Source organism: Triticum aestivum, chromosome 4A, assembly GCF_018294505.1.
Source record: "Triticum aestivum cultivar Chinese Spring chromosome 4A, IWGSC CS RefSeq v2.1, whole genome shotgun sequence".
Classification (NCBI taxonomy): Eukaryota; Viridiplantae; Streptophyta; class Magnoliopsida; order Poales; family Poaceae; genus Triticum; species Triticum aestivum.
Genome location: NC_057803.1, coordinates 666919071 through 666940323, shown reverse-complemented (window position 1 = coordinate 666940323; position 21253 = coordinate 666919071). Strand labels below are relative to the sequence as shown.

General features: G+C 47.4%; 1 long non-coding RNA gene across 1 annotated transcript; it reads left to right on the top strand.

Moving 5' to 3' along the window:
* The first annotated feature begins 19565 nt into the window (after window positions 1–19565).
* On the top strand, window positions 19566–20290 carry LOC123082990 (uncharacterized). Its single transcript, XR_006439178.1, has 2 exons — window positions 19566–19904; window positions 19977–20290. It is a non-coding gene; the product is annotated as an uncharacterized lncRNA (long non-coding RNA).
* The last annotated feature ends 963 nt before the right edge of the window (window positions 20291–21253 follow it).

The window sequence follows — 21253 nt, the reverse complement described above, 5'->3', positions numbered from 1 at the left end:
AACAAAATTGGAACTGCACATGTACTGCTAAGTGATTCAATACACACATTACCAATCGAGGAGGAGAACGATGGTCGCGGCGGCCTCTGTGAGTCATGATCGGCAACGGGAGTCAGTTCATTGTCCACGACGGTGGTGCTTCTGCGCTTGGCATCGGCTTCCCGGAAGCAGATCCGAGACCGTGGAAGACGATGCCGAGGAAGAGGCTCTGTGTATGACGACAACGGTGGACTGGCTCCAATGCGGCGTACGAGGTCGTCGATGAGGCAGATGCGCTGCGATGGACGAGTGCGCCGATGCAAAGGGGATGAGCACGAAGGCTGTGGTGCCGTGGAGAAGTCTATTTTGCGGTGGGGATAGAAAATGGGGAATATTTAGGTGTACTACTCTGGGTGCCAGGGTGGGGTTGGCTGGGTAGGGTGAACCTGAAGTTACGAAAACAGCCCCTACCAAGCGTCATCCGTAGGCCTGTTGTGAAGGCTATGATGGTAATTTCCCACTGCTCGAATCAGGGTCGTGGGAGATTTTCCCGCCGACCTAAAAATTTTGTGACATTGAATTCCCCATGTGGCGTGTTGATTGATTCGGCTAAGCAACTAGCGAGTAGTACTAGTAAACTCTGCATATTAGGTTTGACCGAAGTCAAACTTCCTAAAGTTTGACCAAGTTTATAGAAAAATATAAACATTTACCATAACAAATATGTATGATGTGAAAGTACATTCAATAATGAATCTAATGGTATTTATTTGTTATTGTATATGTTAATATTTTTTGTTATAAGCTTTCTGAGAGTTTACAAAACTTGACTTTGACCAATGCTAATACGCGGACTTAAATAAAAACAGAGGGAATACACATTTGTTTTCTTAGTTTGTAGTGAACTAATCATTTGTGAAATAAATATATTAGGCTATTAACTTTGAATGTAATGGTCTATACAATTCAATAGTTACAATCATTGTCGAATCCCAAGATGTATACAAGGTCTCTAGTACTTCACAACATGCTCACACTCACATGATCCCAATCAAATGAGAATCTAAATGCATTTCATAGTTATTACTTTGTAGGATGCAACAAAACCAACCATGACTCTACACCAACCATTATAGAAGCAACAATTTGAACATATCCCAATGTGTGAATGAAACGTGCAGAGAGAGCTTGCGAAGATGGAGCAGATAGGGCGGGAAAGATTGTATGTATGTGGACGAGAGAGTAGGAGACAAACCTAATGAGACAGAGAGAGAGAGAGATAGAGAGAGAAAGTGAGAGGGAGAAGTTAGGTCTGTGAGAAAGATGGAGACATGTAATATACGTGAGATGCGTGTGCATCCGGATTCTGTATACGTGGAAGGAGAAGAGACAACATGTTTGATGAGAGAGATGGAAAAACATGGACGAGAGGGGAAGGATCTCGTGGGTTGAGGGGTTGATAATTTTGTGCGGGGGAGAGAGGGGTTGATAATTTTGTGCGGGGGAGAGAGGTAATTTTGTGCGAGAGAGAGAGAGGGTGGGGGGAGGAGTCAGTCAGCCGTCGTCACATCATCCTGCTTCCAAATAGCCCCGCATTCTCTAGCGCGGTGTGGTCGCCGTCTTTGATCTCCTCAATGCCCTCTTTGAAGATTGAGGTGTTGTGTATGTTGGGGTGCAAAGAAGCACAAGCGGGAGTGGTCGCCGTATAACCTTGGATGGGGATGAATTGAGTGCTCGGGGGAGGGGGTGTGTGTGTTGTGCTATGTGTGTCTGTGTGTGTGTGTGTGTCAGATATTGAGAGAAAACAAACCTAAGGAGAGAAATGGGTATTCATGAAGAGATTGTGTGGGCCTTGAGGTGGGCAGGGGCCGGGTGAGGGTGTCAAAATGTGTGCATTGATGCATGTGTTACATGCGATCGTGCGAGGGACGGACGGATCGAGAGAGATGGTTGTTGTGTTATGGATGCTCCTCTCTCCTCTCTCTGTCTCTCTCTCTCTCTCACACACACACAAGTAAACTAGAAGACCGTTCTATCATGTATACAGAACGTATCGGCATCTGTCTATGTCTCACTCATGCATGATCATTTGCACATTCACACCTCTCTATGTATGTATCACACGCACACCGTCTACACATTGCCCTTCCGCCACAACACACATATGGACACATACACACGTTCTCTCTCAGTCACAAACACAAAATCAGTATTAAAAAAAACTAGGGCACACCTAAAACGTCCAAATCCTAATAAACACGAACTGGAGCTAAATTCTAATATATGGAAATATTGCAGCGTGAAGAACTTTTCCAGGAAAAAAAGTTGAGGAATATTCGGAGATTGTTTTCACACACACAAAAAGGTTCGGTGGATGTCCTTTGAGCGCGACACGGTGACGCACCGTTCGATCGACCGTGCGGTCGCGGTTCATGCGCTTGCACAGGATTCCGTATCGTGGTTGTCGTACTAACTAATAAAAGCGCTGCCTAAGTCTAATGTTTACGTTTACTAGTACGGTTTTGTTTTAAGTTTGACCAACCTTATATAAAATTAAAGTAAGCTCCCATACGCGCACTCATCAATATGCCGCCGCCGCCGTTGTGCATGCTGGCTCCCGCCTACTCCGGCCAACAATTTCTCGCCCATCACCGTCGTGTCGCCGCCATCCCTGTGCCATGAAGCCGAAGGCTCGCCCGCTCACGTCGTCTGCAGTCCCTCCTCGCGATGCCACCACGCTGCAAAGCACGCGAGCAGCTGGTGGAGCCACGTCTATGCATGTAGCGTACAAACAGGAGGACGAGCGCGTGCTCCAAAACACCGGCGAGAAGGAGCTAGCGTGTCCTTGTCGTCTCCGCCCGCGCGGAGGAGGCGCGCATGGTGGCTCTCGCGGCGGAAGCCAGTCGTGCGCGCGTCGAGCCCGCAAACTGGGTGCGGACGCGGAATCTACCTTCAAGACATTGAATGCCACGTGGATCCTGCAATCTTAAGGAGCAATTTGGGTCAGTCGACTCTTGTGAGCCGTTTGATGCAACATGGATGACTAGAAGGGCTTCTTCAAACTCTTCTGCCGTCTTATTCCTTCGCTCCGTCGAACTTCTTTCACAAGTCACCTGACCCAAATTATACTACTAGTACGAACGTATTAAGTATAGTAGGAACACAAAGATACGAGCAGTAGTACCAACTGGAAGAAGAACAGTAGTAAGACATAGTACTAGTACTACTGTACGTACTAAAGAGTTCCAATAACGAGAAAGAACATAAACATAGTTCTGCTGGGGCCTCAACACAACACACCCTTGAAAATAAACTAAGCAACTAGTCCGCTTGACACTGCAGTAGAACCAGCATGAGTGACGGCACTGCCACCTACTCGGAGTCCAAGTCCACGTCCTCGACTTCGTCCTCGTCCCTCTTCCTCTTCCTCTTCGCCGACGCTTCTTTGCTTGAACAGGACAATGGGCTCTACTTCTTCATCCAACCCTTGTAGATATTTAAACAAAGGGAGGCATCCATTGTTGCGTACAGGATGTGATCTTCATCTAATGTCTTCGAACCCCATGCATGATGAAACTTGTGATGGAGTTTCTTTAGTTTAGCGTACGAAGGATCAATCATGGCTGCTGCTAGGGTCAGCATTGAAGGTTGAGAGGAGGACACCAGGTTTGCCTTCTGGAGATTGAAGGGCTGGCCTACAACGAGACCTATCCGACGCAGGACATCCCTGTCGTTCCTAAAGTCTAAAGTAACGAATTTCACTCTTTTGTCATTGAGGAAGTTCTTAAAATCCTGGCACTCAACGTCGGCATGGCATATGTGGTAGACCAAGCAAACGTTATGTACGCAAACCTGGATCACGGCGGGCTTCTTCCTCTCTGCCTCCTTTAGAATCTTCTCTCTTCCCGGGATTGTGGTGTACTCAACATCTAGCCCAGCGACCCACTCATTCGTTGAACTGTTGAACATGTGTAGGAAACGAGCAAGCCATGCTTTCACCGTCGCGGATCCACGTGTGTAGATGATGATGAACTCATCGCCGGTGATGGCTCTAACCTGGTACTCAGCGGCGACCATGGAGATTTGGGAGGCCATGGATTTTGGAGGGGGGGTTATGAGAAGTTGAACTGTTGTACCCCGCAAAAAAAACTGGGAGCGAACTGATGTGAACGGACGGGACGACTGGGAGCGAACTGTTGTAAGGTAGAAGACGGGGACGAGTAGGGCGTGCGAACGGCATGGAGTTGCTGGCTTGCCCGGTGGATAAACGGCTGCAAGCCCCCAAAGAGTTCTCGAGAACTATGCGGGACCCACTAGATGTCATGTCTACTAGACCCATATTGTAGGCCTGACGGTATAGCTTCTGCCTGTTCGCACACCATGCCGGCGCGTGGATGTAACTTCACTTAATTCCGTCAACCGTTGCGCCTCGCACGACCTTCGCCTCCCTCACGCGGTCGCGCCCTTTGAGACTTCGACCGGCTATAAATGAGCAAAAAAAATTGCCTATTCCGCATGCATGATACTCCCTCTGGTCCTTTTTACTCCCATCAACCGTTTGCAAAGTGTTTAACCAAATTTATACTAAAAATATCAATATCTACAATACTGATTATAATGAGTATAAGAACTACATTTTATAATTAGCGTAAAAATATTGATTTGACATTGTGAATGTTGATACATTTTTCTATAAGTTTGGTCAAAGTAGAGGTACATTGACTTCAGACAAAACTTAAATGCACAATGCAGACTAGTTCCTCCGTTCAGGTGCGTGCCATGTCCTATCTTGTCATCACAACAAGGTTAGCTATTAGAGTACTACTACCTCCCTTCTAGTTTAAAGGGCTCGATTCAAAAATTTCACCTACTCTTAGCAAGATAGTAGAGGCGGTGGAATAGTTTTTGAAGTCTGCAAAAGTACTCAACTAATGTTGTCGTTCTTCACAAAAAATGTGTTTACCAATGCATGCATGCACACTAGTTTCTCTAACCCCCCTCTCTTCTTTAATTCTTTGCCACATCAGCATGTTTGCTATTCCCATGTGCATGATACCAGCTAAGATACCACCACTATGGCCAGCCTTAATCATCGCATGCAATAATTTAGTGCACCTTGAAATATGAACATGTGTGGGGCGTGTATGTTTTTAATGACTTGAGACTATACCTAGCCCGGCATGCAAGATGACTTATTATGCACCGTTCCCCATACCTGCAGGAAGCCCGCTCGTCTCCAAATCTTTTCCTCTCCATGTGTGGAAACAATATGCCTGCCAGACTCTCCTTCTCCCTCCAGCGGTCCCACCACTCCACCCCGTGTGGAAAAAATATGCATGCATGACTCTCCTCCCCCCACCCTCGTCCAATCTGTTGTGACCAGCAATATTTCCACCCCTTACCTCCCCCGTAATTTAGTCCAACAAATATGCCCACGTAGCTGTTACGTTAATCATGCAACATATCTTTCGGGATGCTGCTTCAGTTACTTAACTGCAGGTGCATTGGGTCACTGACATATGGGCCCAACAAGGGTCTGGCCCACATGTCAGTGACGCAACTGGACTTGCAGTTACGTCAGTGTAGCTCAGTCCATATCTTATGTAGGTGTGCCATTGCTCGCTATAAATACTGCGCCTTCCACGGCACTCGGAAGAACGCTCACGTTCATCGCTATCTCCTCCCACTGCCTCTCACGTCGACCACCATGGCATCGCCCCTCCCAAGCCCTAAGCGCCCCTTGCTGCACCGCCCGGACGGTCACGCGTCGCCGTTCCATTCCTCACCACCACTAGTTGAGGAGGAAGCGTCGGCATTCCACTCCTCGTTGCGACACATCAAGGTAGACACGTCGGTGTTCCCAATCTCGCCAGCACGCGCGTCGGAGGACGCGTCGGCTCCCCGCTATGAGGAGAACGCCACGCCGCCCGCCGAGCCCCCCCCAGCCTTGAGGAGCTTTGGAAAGAAATGGATGTCGCCATGTGGGAGGCTTTGCCGCCGGCAGAGCAGGCCAAAATAGAGGTGGAGAAGAAGGCCGAGGAAGAGAAGTGTGCCGCGGGGCAAGCTGCCTGAAAGGTCTATGTCGCGTCCGAGAGAGTCAGGCAATTGGCTTGTTGGCAGAAGGCTCGTGCAAGGGACGTGAGGGTGGCGGAGGACGCCCGTGCCAAAGCCCTGAGTGCAGTCGGGCCCAAGCGCCTCATCTATGCTTGGCGGTACGTGGACCGGGTGCACGCTTCCAGCAAGGAGGAGTAGCTGCTGGCGCCGGATCACCACACCGGTGAGATCGCGCTCGCCCGCCGGCAAGCCGCCAATCAGCACCTTGCAAGTTGCGAGGCTGAGGAAGAGGCATTGTGTTGGCGCGCTGGGAAACGGCCGCGCACCAGGGCACTCATGGCGCGCAGCGAGCGCTCCTGCGAGCGCCATGGCTTTTAGTAGGGCGTATAATTTAGTTTCGTAAGGTGATCTCATTAGTTTTGGGACGCAAATGATAAATCCCGAACGTTCGGGAATTATTAGCGTCCTTAATTAAGTATGTAAGAGGGAAAGTTTGGAAACCTTGCGTATCCGTATGCATTTTGTAAGTAGGTGCATACATCAGATACTTTAGTACTATATACTATCGCACTACACGTCTCTCTATATATATATGCTTGCAGACTATGCTACTCCCTCCGACTAGGTGAATAAGTCATCTTTGGTTGTGCACCGTGACCAAGTAGGAGGGAAGACTTTATACACCTAGACGGAGGGAGTACTACTATTACTTATGTACGAGCAAATGCACGTTTTAACATTACAATGCGGTTTTTGTAAAAGTAGAAAAACTGCACTAGTCAAGCTTGTGAAACGATTCAATGCAAAACAAATGCAAAAATGCTCGTTTGATTGTTTACTTTTAGGTTCCTTCTCTGTGGTTATTTCTTTGTCGTACTTTGTACAGAGTATCTCACTGGTCGGAAAGGCATGTAAATTCCCAAACCGCTTCCTACACCCTGTATCGAATTTTTTGCCTAACAAGTTGTGCCGTGCAATTGGAATTCCAACTTGAATACTAGTACTACTAGTAGGAGTACCACGGGCCAGTTCGTTTAGGCTTCTAGATTAGTAGTAATCCCTTCACTACTAGCTCCGTCCTAGTTTATTGGTCCCCATTGTAATCTGTGTCAAATTTTGATCATAAATTTAACTAATGAAATGTTTGTGATGTCACATGCACTAACATTTTATCAGTTAAATCTTTGGTCAAAATTTACCACAAACTACAATGGTGATGAATAAACCAGGACGGAGGTACTCCCTCCATTTTTGTATACAAGGCCACTATAAAAATACATTTTGCATCTATACAAGGACACCAACAGTAATCGAGACAAATATTAATGATGTTTCCTCATACTAGTAACCCATGGCTTAATTACTAGCATGCATGTAGTGGATGAAAATGACAAACTCATCTACTTCCTCTCTCACGGCCACTCAATTTCTTCTAATGTGCATGCACCCTATTAATTAACCCGGTAAACGAGAAAATAAATGGACTTGTAAAGCACACATTGATTTTTATCTTGGTACCTATAATTTGAGTTTGTGGCCTTGTATATAAAAATGAAGGGAGTACTAGTAGTACTACCTCCGTCCGGGTTTACTGGTCCCCATTGTATTTCGTGCCAAATTTTGACCATAGATTAAACTAACAAAATGTTCATGCATGTCACCAAACATTATATTTTTGAAAACTATGTTCAAATACGAATCCAATGAAATAATTTTTCTTGACACGCATTAATGTTTTGTTAGTTAAATCTTTAGTCAAAATTTGACACAAACTACAAAAGGGACCTACAAACCAGGACGGAGGTAGTAGTTTAGAAGCCCAAATAAATGAGTGAGGCGCCTTAATGTTAGTCTCCACTGTGACTAGTCTTATGGGAAAAGCTGGGGAAGAGATGGTTTATTTTTTAAGCCGCCAAAAGAACTGGCCCTAGGAGTAGTAGCTAGGGATACTAGGAGTAGTAGCTAGGGATCGAGTGTGGGAGATGAACCAGAGAAAGTAAGTGCAGAGAGATGAAATGCAAAAAATACGGAGGGATGTGATGGTGGCTTGTCCGTTTATTTTACCAGGCCACTTATTACTGGCAGTGGTTTATTAGTCCCCCATTGAATTTGACTGAAGATTTAACTGACAGAATGTTAGTGCATGTTAACAAAAACTATATCGTTGGATTCGTATTTGAACATAGTTTTGAATGATATAATTTTAGGTGACATGCATCAGCATATATCGTACTATATACAATGTTAGTTAAATTTTTGGTCGTACTAATCTATAGTAGTAAGGTGCCCATGCGTTGCACCGAAGAGTGAAATGCATTGATCGAGGAGTTGTTTATTTTGACAAAGGATGTGGGGGTCGTCTCATGTGTAACGGGTATCGATAGGTTTCTTCGGATATTGTTTCATCTCTAGAGCTCACAAACATCCGGGTGAAATAGATAAAAGGTATCTTTTGCAAACAAAAGCGTACAACTGTTCAACCTGCATCCAAAACTTGTGAAGAAATAACACTTATTGTGCTTTGCAAGAAATGATCTTTAAGAATTAGTTTTTGAGTATCGATTGTTATACATGTTGACTACAGATGACATGGCACTTTCTTATAGTCAACAGTTGGATTAGAATATACTACTCCTCCGGTGCTTGTAGTAGAGCAGAGTCCTACTCTACTACTCTACTCAAGCAAGTTAGGGCATAGTAGTAGGTACTGTAGGGAGTACCAGTACTGTGATCACTCAAGCAAGTTGTCTGGCATCGATATGACCCTACACTGTTGGTATGTGTCTCGTAAGTCAAGCGGTGTGTTGTAGTCATCATCACCTGTCCACTTCCTGCAGCACCTATTCTCTTCTCCATCTTTGTCCACACATAATCTCGTCCAATCTTCCATCCCCGCTAAGGCGCCTCCCCACCCCCTCGTCTAAAACCCAAGCACTAACAATGGCAGAACCGAGAAGCGTCCGCCAAAAGAATGGTTGGAATTCGCTCCTCATAGAGGTAATCAAGCTCATTGTTTCGCGTGTGGACAATCTCAGTACCATGCCGCTCGCCGCGTGCTCGTCGGGGCTGTACCATTTACTCAAAGCCCTCAGACCGGAGCTTTTTAAGCCAGCTCCTTGCTTGTTGATGCCGCTTGATTTTCAAAAATGGCATGTCACGCAGCATCAACCCCATTGACTGCGATCCGATGCATGTCACCCTCAACTACATTAACGGTATGTAGTGGGTTGGCATGAACACGTCTTGGATGGTGCTCGTCGACGGTCGCGGCAGCTGGATGCTCATGGAGGTCTACACCTGGCGATTGATCCCCCTTCCTTCGATTAACACTGCACTGCTTTGGCACCGTGGCCCAGAATACTCGGAATCTTATAGTAGCCAACATGATACCAAGTTTGAATTGCTCAAGGTTGTAATCTGCCAAGTGCCCACAAGATCTGCGAATTATAAAGACTTCAGGCTAATTGCGTTCTTCAACCGCGGTCTCACCTATCTGACGGGTCACTGCGGTAAGTGGATAAATCTGCACGTCCATCGCAGGATCATACATCCTCCATGGTTCTCTGATGCCATTGAACACAAGGGCTTCATTTATGCTATCGACTCCTTCTATGGCTGGATGTATTGCTGGCCTACTCCGCTACAATCGGCTGTTACAGTAGTATGTTACTTTCCTACGATATCATGATGGCTTGCTTATATTACTGTCAACATTTACTGAAAAAATATTCATGCTCATAACATGTTGTTCTTAAGATTGACTACATCAAGAGCCCTTTTTTATTTGACTCCAACTTGATATGATGTTGTAGGCCGCCTGGTGTCCCTACCCTTCCTAATCCCAGAAACTTTCAAAGAAAAGCGGCATGGCAGTTGCAGGTGGTTCCTGGCTCGATCAACCAACGACGAACGATTGATGATCATTCGCACGTACCAGACGTGTTGTTTCATGGAATAAATTCACAGTCACTGCAAGGTCTTTGAGCAAGATCCCAGCTTCTTTGGGCCTTGGTACACGCTCTTTGTTTGTTGGACTGAATTATCCAATTAACCAGGAGATAACCAACGGAAAGGATCATGATGGCAGCGGGGTTTCGTTCATCAGGCAAAACTGTGTGTACATAGCGTACCATGCGTCTCTGCATGCACCATACCCTGATATGTGCCGCCATGCTCTGCAGCCCAAAGTAGGAGAGAGGGTCGCAAGTATCAAACTTCGACCTGCTGGCTGGAGTTTCCCCCGTCAGGCACCCATCTGGTTCAAGCCGTCAGCCAATCTCCACATCTTAATAAATAGTAACATCTAACTGAGCCAGTTAGTTAGATGCGTACACTTGGTGTAGTAGGATCTTTATTTAGTTTGATGCATACACTTATTCTTTTTTGGTAGCCCTTTTGTAATAATGGCCGATGTTTGATTTGGAAGAGAGAGCTGTGTCTTCACTCTTCTGGCCTGCTTATTGCTTCTGTTGCACGCCCAACCCTGGTTGCTGCTGCTGCTGTTTTCAATGTACAATCAGTATTATATTTCGTCTGTTGGTTGAATAAATGTGTTGTTAGAATGACAAACACAATGTTTTGGAAGTTGTTGTACGGTTCGATCCTTAGTGCCCCGTACCGTACGTAACACATACTATTTTTCGTACAGAACACATTTTCCAATCGTTGATAACATGCAGCCCACTGATGAAGGCCCAATAGAGGAGCCCATAATTAACTGGAAGGGAGGCTCTCACATGAATCCGGCCCAGGTACATGCTCATGGTCCCCTAAACATAAATAAGTAAATAAATAAATAAAGCTAAATGCTCATGCACCAGTTCTTTAAATTCATGATTTAACAGGAGGATATTATTTCCTATGATAGTGTTGTTACATTCAGTCGATATTATTCTTAGGAAAAATAGCGACCAGTCTTCTTTCTCCCAGCATTTTCTTCCTGCAACCAGCGGACCAATGCAAATCGTAGTCAACATCGTAAATAGTTCCGGTCCATTTTTATTTTTCAATAAGAATTTCCAACCCAGCCCAGCACATTGGCGACAACACTTTATCCTCCGCCTTAGTGCGCTCACCGCGGCGCCGCCGTCCGGCCGTGTCAACATAGTTTTTTTTCGAAATGGTCTGTGTCAACATAGTGAATCTGGAGAGAACTGTAGTTGTGAGTATGACAGTACGGACCCACCAGGTCCACTCCCAAACACAAGCAAGCGCCTCTTTTACTACTCAGATGCACCCCTCATTTTTTTACTCGAATCCACCCTGCGGATATCTGGGACCCACATCATTTTTAATGTATAGTCAATTAACGACAGAATTGCACAACTTTTTTTGTGTAGTAATTAAGAGGAGCAGGCTATAAACTGGGTTGTGCGGTCTCTGTGGCCCGTCTAACAACATGACCAGCCCAGCAGGTTTTTCTTTGGGAAAATAGGTAGCTCAGTATTTCTTTTTGAAGAATACCCAAGCTAGGCCTATTTGTTTTCTTCGACTTACTGGGCTGCAAATCTTTCAAGACGAGGAGGGATGCATTCCGGCCTTGCCAAAGAGTCTGGTCAGTGCCTGTTAAAAGTAATATCAAAGGGGTTGGAAATTCCAAAAAAATTATAGCAAATGGGATATTGGTTTCTTTTTTTGTTTTTGTTCTTCACTGATATTTTATAGTATTTCATTGGATTTAACATGACATAGTACTAATTTATTTTTAAATTTATTTTAGTATGGCTACTAATTTTTGGATTAAGAATATTTTGTTCCCCAGCCAAAATTTGCGAATTTTCAAAATTTCGCACATATTTAGTTAATTTTTTTAACCCTCGTACTGACCAGAAAATGGGCAGCAATTGTAAAAATGGAAAACGGACTGCAATAATTTCCATATGAATTAGAAAATGAGTAAAAATTATAAAAATAATAGCAAATGGGTTGTACACGCCACAGATTTCAAGGCTGACTTGTTTACACAAGGCCTTGTCAGTCAACACACGATTCTAGCAGCAGTGACTGTTGGATGTCCATCCAACGGCCGCCGTGCTTCTTCAATCTCTGATCTTCCTGCTCCAGCCGCCTAAACTAGCGCCGGCGGGACTGCCTGCTCCCTCCTCTTGTGGCCCGCTGTGATGCCGTGCAGACTTCCTCGGCCCACCCTAGTCCCTCCGCTGGCCTGGTCGCACACAATCAACTGCCTCCTTATTACGTGAAAAAAAATGAGTCCTCCCACTGAGATCTATGGCGCACCGGTTGGGAGGCTGACCTATGGGACAACAGGGCTCTCGCCTAGCTGATTCTAAAGTGGAAGCTATTCAGGTATCAGCAGATACGGCCTACTAAATTGACGCGTATGCAGGGCTTGTCAACTTAGTCAACAAACGATTGTAGCAGCAGTAACCGTTGGATTTGAATCAAACGGTCCTGCTGCTTCTTCAAGTGCTGCTCTTCTTGCACCAGCCGCCCAAACCAGCACCGGCGAGACCGCCTGCTCCTGCCTACAGTGGCCGACTATGCTGCCGTTGAGGCCTCACCGCCCCCTACTACTCCCACTGCTAGCCAGGCCCTGCGGCGACGGTAGCCTCACACCGCAGCCGAACCAGTGAACCCTCGTACTCCTCTCCGCGTGGGCATCCACTGCCGTGTCTTCCCTGGCTCTGCGTCCTCCCCTTCCTAGGCCTCGCTGTCGTCCACCGCCCTGGTGCTCTCGTTTCAGCGTGGTCAACGTGGTCATGGAATGACTTCCATCGGACGTGGACTTTATGTGGAGAGGCTGACAGCTGGGTCCACGGCCGCACACAAGGAAATGACTCCTTATTACACGCAAAATAAAGATTCCTCCAGCTGACATCTGGTACCCACCAGAAGGGCCTTTGCATGTGAAAAAAAGGTTCCCCCCGCTGACCGGTCGGACCCACCAGCTATATCTTCACAAGCAAGGAAGTGTCTCCTTATTACGCACAAAAAATGAATACCCCCTGCTAGTTGGGACCCACCATAGTGGGTGGCTGACTTGTGGACCTAATAAGTTGACGGGGACGGAGGGCTTTGTCAACTTAGTCAATACTCCAGTGACCGTATGATGTCCATCCAACAGCCATAGTGCTTCTTCAACCTCTGGTCTTCTTGCTCCAGCCGCCCAAACCAGCGCCGGTCGTGCCGCCTGCTCCTGCCTCCCGTGGCCGGCTGTGCTGACGTGGAGGCCCCACCACTCCCACCGTTGGCTAGGCCATCCCTCTACTCACCCACACCCCTTGTTATTCTGCGGCGACAGCAGCCTCACACCGCAGTCGAACCAGCGAACCCTCGTACTCCTCTCCGCATGGGCATCAACTGCCGCGTCTTCCCCAGCTCCGTGCCGTCCCCTTCCTAGGCCTCGCCGTCGTCCACCGCCGTGGTGCTCTCAGTGCGGCGTGGTCAACATGGTCAAGGAACGACTTCCATCGGACGTGGACTGTACGTGGAGAAGCTGACAGCTGGGTCCACGGCCGCAGCAAGGAAGTGCCTCCTTATTACGCGGAAAATAATGATACCTCCACATGACAGCAGGGACCCACTGGACGGGCCACTATATTTCGCGAAAAAATGTTTCCTCCCTGACTGCTGGGACCCACCAGCTACATCTTCGCACGCAAGGAAGTACGTCCGAGCAAAAAAAAACCGATTCACCCCCTGACTACTGGGACCCACCAGCTACATCTTCGCACGCAAGACAGTCGGGACCCACCTGGTCGAAGCGTACGCAGCATTGTCATTCTGGTCATGAACGTGTACATACATACTGGTGGATGTAGAGGCGCGCTCGTGTCGTAGTAGAGGCGCGCACGTAGCATGTACAAGTACGTATAGCGGCCAGTGTGCAAGAAAGAAAATACGGCCACATATGTGCACATACGGGCGGGGTCTCCAACGCCTACTCGCGCATACGTACGGCTAGGGCTCGTGTACATGGCTGGGTCGGATCAGAGAAACAGCGTCGTCGTCGTGTTCATGGGGAGCCAACCGACTGGGTCGGAACGAAATGCGTCGTCATGTTCATCGGGAGGGCTTGGACGGAACAAGCGATGGAAACGAGGCTTGGCGTACCGCAGAACGGAGGAAACGGCCTTGTGTTCGACCGGCCACGTTCGAAATGGGATCGTGTTTATCGGGAGGGGTCTGGCGTACCGAAAAATGGAGGAAACGGACCTCCTACGGTCGAAACGGGGGTCCTGTTGATCAGGAGGGGTGTGGCGTACCGCAAAACGGATGAAACGAACTTGTGTTGGACTGCTACGGTCAAAACGGGGGTCCTGTTCATCGGGAGGGGTGTGGCATACTACAAAACGGGACTTGTGTTGGAGCGCTACATCCACGCCCACCGCTTACTGTTCATCCACCCCCCCCCCCCCCCCCCCGCAACGCTCACTGTTCATCCAGAGGCAGCATCGATCAACTTCAGTTAGCAGCAGTAGCGATGGAATAGCTCGATCGGGTTTAGTTAACAGCCATCGATAGATCGCACGGGTTCAGTAACGTGTAGCCTACAGTGCAATCGCTCGGGTTCAGTTAGAGCTCAAAGCCTCGCTCCGGTTCAGTTAGAGCCAATGCCTCGCACACACGCGCGTACGTGTACGAGAGAAACGCGCATCGCTCGGCCCTCGACCATCCACCGCAACCGGGAACTCCCTAAAATTTTCCTCGCCCTCGCTTCTACCACGGTTTTTTCCGTCATGGACGGCCCAAAGAATGTCATGCAGCTACATCTCTGGCCCGCCCAGGACGAAAAGCCCATTTTCTGTCATGATTTTTTGTCATAGAAGTAGGAGCCCACCACATCTATGATGATACCAGGTTTTGTCACAGTTATCGTCATAGAAGTGTCATAAGTATGACATAAGTTTTTTTCATTCGGCCCAAAATGTCACGGATGTGTCTTTTTTGTAGTGTGGGGGACATATTCCGTGATGGAGGTGATGTAGTCGCGTCGTTTCTCAACGACATCAAAGAAGTTCTGCAAGGAGAGGAAGCAGTCTGCGTTGATCAAACAATGGAGGAGGGTCATGATCGTGATGGTGGCTCCGGCGACCGTGATGACGGCTCCGGTGACCGAACGGAGTTAGGATCAGCTGTTGCAAAGTCCGGCGAGGTATATATATATATAGTGCATTAATTGCTTTGGTATGTACATATATTAACTCTTCTTTCTTATTTTATATAGCCCTCCGGATCAAGCAATACTTCAGTAAATAAACGAGGCCCGAAGAAAGAGTTGCGCCATGATGAAAGGTTCACGATCACAAAAATCGCGCGTGATGGCCAACCGATTAAATCCCTCCGGACCAAGGAAGCATTTTCTTCTCAGTGCGGGGTTCTTGTTAGGGACATGATCCCGATCTGCATCGAGCTATGGAATGAGCCTAAGAAGGAAGAGCTTCTTCAAGTTTCTTTTGTCGAAGATAGACAGAAACTAGATCTTTGGAAAGCGCTGAAGGTAAATTTCACCCTACCGGAAGAGGAGATCCGGAGAATCCTGTTATAGAGCCATTGATCAAGTCCTATGCTCTCAAGAAGATGGCATATCTATTCAGGAGGTGGAAGAATGAGTTGAAAACAACTTATGTCGACCAAGACAAGACTCCAGAATTCACCGGCCGATTTGAGAAGATAAGAGATCACTGGCCCGCATTTGTGGCCAACAAGACATCGGAGAGGAGTAAGAAGATGTCAGCGACTAACAAGATAAATGTTGCAAAGAAGGAGCATTACCATCGCATGGGGTCAGGTGGCTACCTCAAAGCCCAGCCGTTGTGGGACAAGGTTGAGCAGGACCTGATTGCTAAAGGGGTCGAACCAGAGACATTGCACTGGCCAGACCGTTGTAGGACTTGGTTCTTCGGGGCTGGTGGAACATTGGACCCTGAAACAGGGAAGTGTTTCTGGATGGACGAGCAACATGCAACACCTGTCACGAAGCTTCAGAAAGCAATCAACGAAGTGCAGGAAGGGAAGTTTGTTCCCGACAGATAGAAATATGAGCTCTCAAGGGCCCTCGGGAATCCTGAGCACCCTGGACGAACACGAGACACGCCAGGCTCTGTTCCGTGGAAGGTTGGGTTTCCCGACGCAGGCGGTTACAAAGCCCAAGAGAGGAGGAGGAAAGTGGAGCAGAGCGAACTGCAAGAGCTTAAGGCAAGGGTAAGAAAGCTAGAGGAACGAGATGCTGAGAACTAGCAACTGTGACATCCTGTCCAAGATGCTACCCACGAAGCTACCCCGCCATCTTAGCGGAGAAGCAGCGTGGCTTCCACCGAGCTCGTTCAGCAGCCTGACTTGTTGAAGGGTCCTAGCTACCCCGTGGATTTTATCACAGATTCGCACGAGTGCCACCTTATGATGCAATGGGATCTGCTCAAAGTCAAGGCGGCTGTCGGCTCTGTGTTCCCTCCTTCACCCGGAGCAACTTTTCACTACCGTCCGATTCCACAAGGCTATGTTGTTGTGATGGTGGACGAAATAACGGAGGGATTTGAGGAGCTCAAGCTTGACCACCCTACAGGTGAGGAGGAGACTCAGCTGGGTCTTGTTATGCATACTCCGTCTCTATGACGGAAGGAGCACATCAAGCTTCTGAACTTCATGGCTCCTGCTAGTCAGCTGGGCACTCAGCCTCCTCCGCCTCCTCCTCCTCCTCCGGCAAGTGATCTGCCTCCTCCGCCTCCTGCTCTAGTGCGTGAGGGCGGTAGTACTCTGCCTCCTTCACCGCCTGCTCCGGCCCGTGCAAGCAGCCCGCCTCCTCCTTTGTCGCCTCGTAAGCAACGGCGGAACACAGATGCCGCCGCTCCGGCTACTCCGGCGCGTCGTAGCAGTCCGCCTTCGGCTTCTCTGCCTCTTAACAAACGAAAGAAGACAGTCGCAGCTGCTTCGGTTGCTCCGGCGTCCAGCAGTACAGCCAGAGGCGGGAGGATTTACAGATACGGTCCATCGTCTGTCAAGCCTCTAGAATGGGAGGCAGTACAACCAGAAGCAGAATGAAGAAAAGGGAAACAGATTCCCCAGCTCGGCGAACAAGCGAAGCAATCATGCCCCCCGCTCAATGTGTCTAGCAATATCATCGCTAATCTTCCGGGGGTGTTGCCCGGTACCAACCCAGGAGATTACATGGCCGACGATGATGCAATAATTTTTTGGAACAATGGAGGTGGACATATTCAGATTCGAGCATGGGAAGCCTCTCGTCATACCTGGTACTTCCCTAACAACGATGGTGCAAACATTCCATTATTGGTACATGGACATCTACATGAAGTCTGGGAAAAATACTTTGTTGCTATGGGTTAAAGAGGAGCACGACCTCATTGGAATTGATCTGTTGTCAGTTCCATTTGAGGAGTTCTTCCGGTTCTACAATCAAATGGCCCTCGATAAAACAATCATCACTTCCTACTGTTAGTAAGTACTACTTCTCTCTAATTAGTTAAGTCTCTATATATAGCTTACCTCTTTCATTGCATGTATATATAATTATCCCTCACTATATTATGCAGATTGAAGATCGCGGAATTGAAGAAAAGACAAGTAGGTGATATTGGGTTTATTAACACAAATCTCATGAATGAATGGTGTGTTAAACATGATGCCAGACAAACCGAGTCCAAGTTGCTCGCATCGTTACTTCAAAATCAAAACAAAGCTACAATACTCTTTCCTTACGAACACAAGTGAGTGTTACTGTCTTGTGCATTTTCGGTTTCCCTTATTACTCGAGGTTATAGTAATGTAATTGATGAGTTATGCATGCATGTGCAGGTACCACTTTATTCTGCTAGAGATTAAGCTTGAGCAGGGACTAGTAACCGTCATAGACTCCAAACGAAAAAATCCGGAGGAGTATGCGACGATTACTAAAATGCTCGAGAAGTAAGTTCAATCTATCATTATCGCACCATATCGACAACTTTGTTCATTTCCTGATACCAAGTACTTGTTTTCTTTGTCTGGCAGGGCTTGGAAAAAGTTCACCGCACAAGCTCCGGGACTGCCGGCGCAACTGCGATTTAACCACCCGAAAGTAAGTACTAGCTAGCTACTAGTTAGTTACGCGCATCTCTCATTGATTCTAGCTAGTTTCATCAATACCATTTAGCATGCTTTCTTATCAGTTTGATTGACCTCTATTTCTTGTAAAGTGGTTGTGGCAGGAACCCGGGAATGATTTGTGTGGATACTACATTTGCGAGTTCATCCACCACACCACCTGTGAGCGGGGCTACTCTAAACAACAATATGAAGTGTGTAGGCAATAATATTCACATTTTTTATTACCATCATTTGTGTTCAGTTTCATTCATATATATGTATTGACCCCCTTCTTGAAATTAGATGTCGCAGACGCGGGATGGACTACCACCACAAGATCGCATACGAGCAATTCAAGAGGAATTGGCGGGATTCTTTCTTGACCATGTCATCGACAAACACGGAGAATACCATGTGGAAGTTGAGTTCAGATGTTAGGGGACGTAAGAGATCTTATATTGTATATATATATATATATATATATATATATATATATATATATATATATATATATATATATATATATATATATATATGTAGCTAGTAGCGTTGGATAGATATACGAAAACTTGTTGTTCGACCAATCTATCGGAGAAGGAGAGGTCGATCACTTCTCTGTGTTCATGACGATCTTCTGTACTTAATGTATTCTGTCATTTGCTTACTAGCTAGCTAGCGTGTCGAGTCCTCTCTATACGTAGCGTCGACCAAGCACGGAGATAAGAGAGGACACTCCTCTCTATTAGCTAGCTAACACAATATGTGAAACCAATTAACCCTACAAAACCCCCCACCACCCCCACCGCCCCCTCTTTCAGGAAAAAATCAAACCTAGCCCCTGAACTGCTGACACGTGGAGGCCTTTTGGTCCCGGTTGGTGGCACCAACCGGGACAAAAGGCCCACCTGCCTGGGCAAGCCGCTACGGCCACGTGGAGCCCTATCTGTACCCGGTTCTCGATTGAACCGGGACTAATGGTCGAGGGCTTTAGTTACAACCCTTTAGTCCCGGTTCGTGAACCAGGACAAATGGACCTCACGAACCGGTTCGAATGGCCCTTTTTCTACTAGTGAAACGCTCTTCTATTTGTTTACAGAGGGAGCAGAAACAAAACATAAAATCTGGATTATCTCTTTTCTACCTCTATTAATCTTCATATTTAAGGTGTGTCAAAGAATAACACGCAATGTATGTATATACATGCTGGTTATAATAGCAATATATAGCATTTTGCATGGAAGTGTACGTGGCTAGTGCATCTCCATGTACTATCTACATATACTAGGACAGAGTGGCTTTTCTACTCTAGGGTGTGAGTACACCGAATAATGTTGAGTGGACATGCGGCTATGCGCTGCCGGAATCCAGACCGCACACACTCTCGTGATTCGTGCACCTTTAATACGCTCGCGTTGTATAATGAATCAAAACTCCGGTATAAATCTCTGTATCCCGCGTATTCTCACCAAGCTGACATGCACAGATGTAGGCCCGGAGTGTGGCGTTGAACGGCTAGTTGCAGGAAGCTGGCCGCTGGCGCAACGGCTAGTTGCATTCATGCTCCACCCCGTCCTTTTAAACACCTCGCTCAAATCATATTCGCACTCCTCCTTCAACTCCTCAGTTCGCCCACCCAGCTCAACACCATATGTTCATGCAAGTCACAGCTTAGCACCACGCCTTCTGTGTCGCACTACACCGCCAACCAGGTGCTCCCTCTCCCTCTCATCTGTTACCCGGAGTGCAACGCCGGCTTCGTGATGTGGTTTGTCTCACGGACGGTAGAAAACCCAGAGAGGCATTTCTACAAGTGCGAAAGGCACGGAGTAAGCTTTTCAAGATCTTTCTCCATCCACTTTCCCCACTCCTTGCTAATCATTTTTTGCTATTTTCGGCAGTTCGGCGGGTGCAGTTTTTGCAAGTGTGAGAACAAGTAATACAGTACTTCAGCGCTAGTTGGGGACACCTGATTTCCCATGCATCCGTCTATCATCATGTATCACTGCTTGAATATAATCAAGCATGGCTGAAGAACATTTTGGTCCTCGGCGTCGTCGACCTGGTGCTCATGGCCATTATTTGCATGCTGAAGCTCTGAATCTCAGCCCCATCCCCATATGTATCCAGCGTGATGGAATCGATGTAGTTCACATATGTATCCCGGGCGATGTATCTGCTTTAGCACCGTATGGTTTTACCTATCTGGTTTTCAGAGTAATTTGCTTTTAGCTTTCTGGGTTGCTCTATGTTGTTGCATCGGCCTTTTGCATGTATCTACCGGTGCACGCCGCGTTCGTACGTACGCCACATGATGGCCAATCAACGGTACACCTGTGATCATCTGTGATAATGGAGCATTGAGTTTCATTTTTAGGCATGTAGAACACTGCATAACGTAATTAATTTGCGTGCGGCCCACCCGGCGCGCCCAACTGCAGTAATCCAACGAGTGATGGCGAAGTTAAAACCTGCCAGTGGAATCAATTCCTCCACCTGCCCTGCAAATCATAAAGCTACCCAGCAAGCCCTTCAATGCACAGAATATTTCATTAAGCTCAAGCTTCGGTGTTCGGAGACCAAAAACTTTTACAGCATGCAAGGCTTACTCTGAATCTTTTATCATCAAGCGCTACGTATTTGTTCTCTGCCCTCTGAATCTTTTCCTCGACTGGACGAACATCAACTAAATCTAACAAATCTGCAAACGTCCCACTTGGGTGGTCTTCGGTCACCTCGCGTATGGGGCCGAGCATCCCCGCATGGCTGCCAAAAATTACTGAATCTGGCTGAAAATCCAAGCCCAAAATATCGCGGCCCCAGGAGCGTTGTCATGCTGCGGGGAGTGCGGGGCGGGAGAAAAGATTAAAGGCAGGCGTGTGCGCCCGTAGGGCAAAGAAACAAACACATTACAGAGGTGGATTCCGATGTGCTAACCTGATCTCCGTCTGCGAGGAACCCATCTCCGCTCCTCTCTCTGTTCGGCGCCGGGGGCACTTACGGCATATACGGGGGTAATTGTTTGGTGTTAAATAGATGCTGCGACGGCTCAATTATGTTAACTTCGCGAGTTACTCCACCTCCCGGGGCCGGGCCTTTGTTTCTCGTCTGACCCATTGAATGCCGCATGTGCCTTGAATGAAGTCTGGTCCCCTACTGTGGTGTATACCGCAGCGTA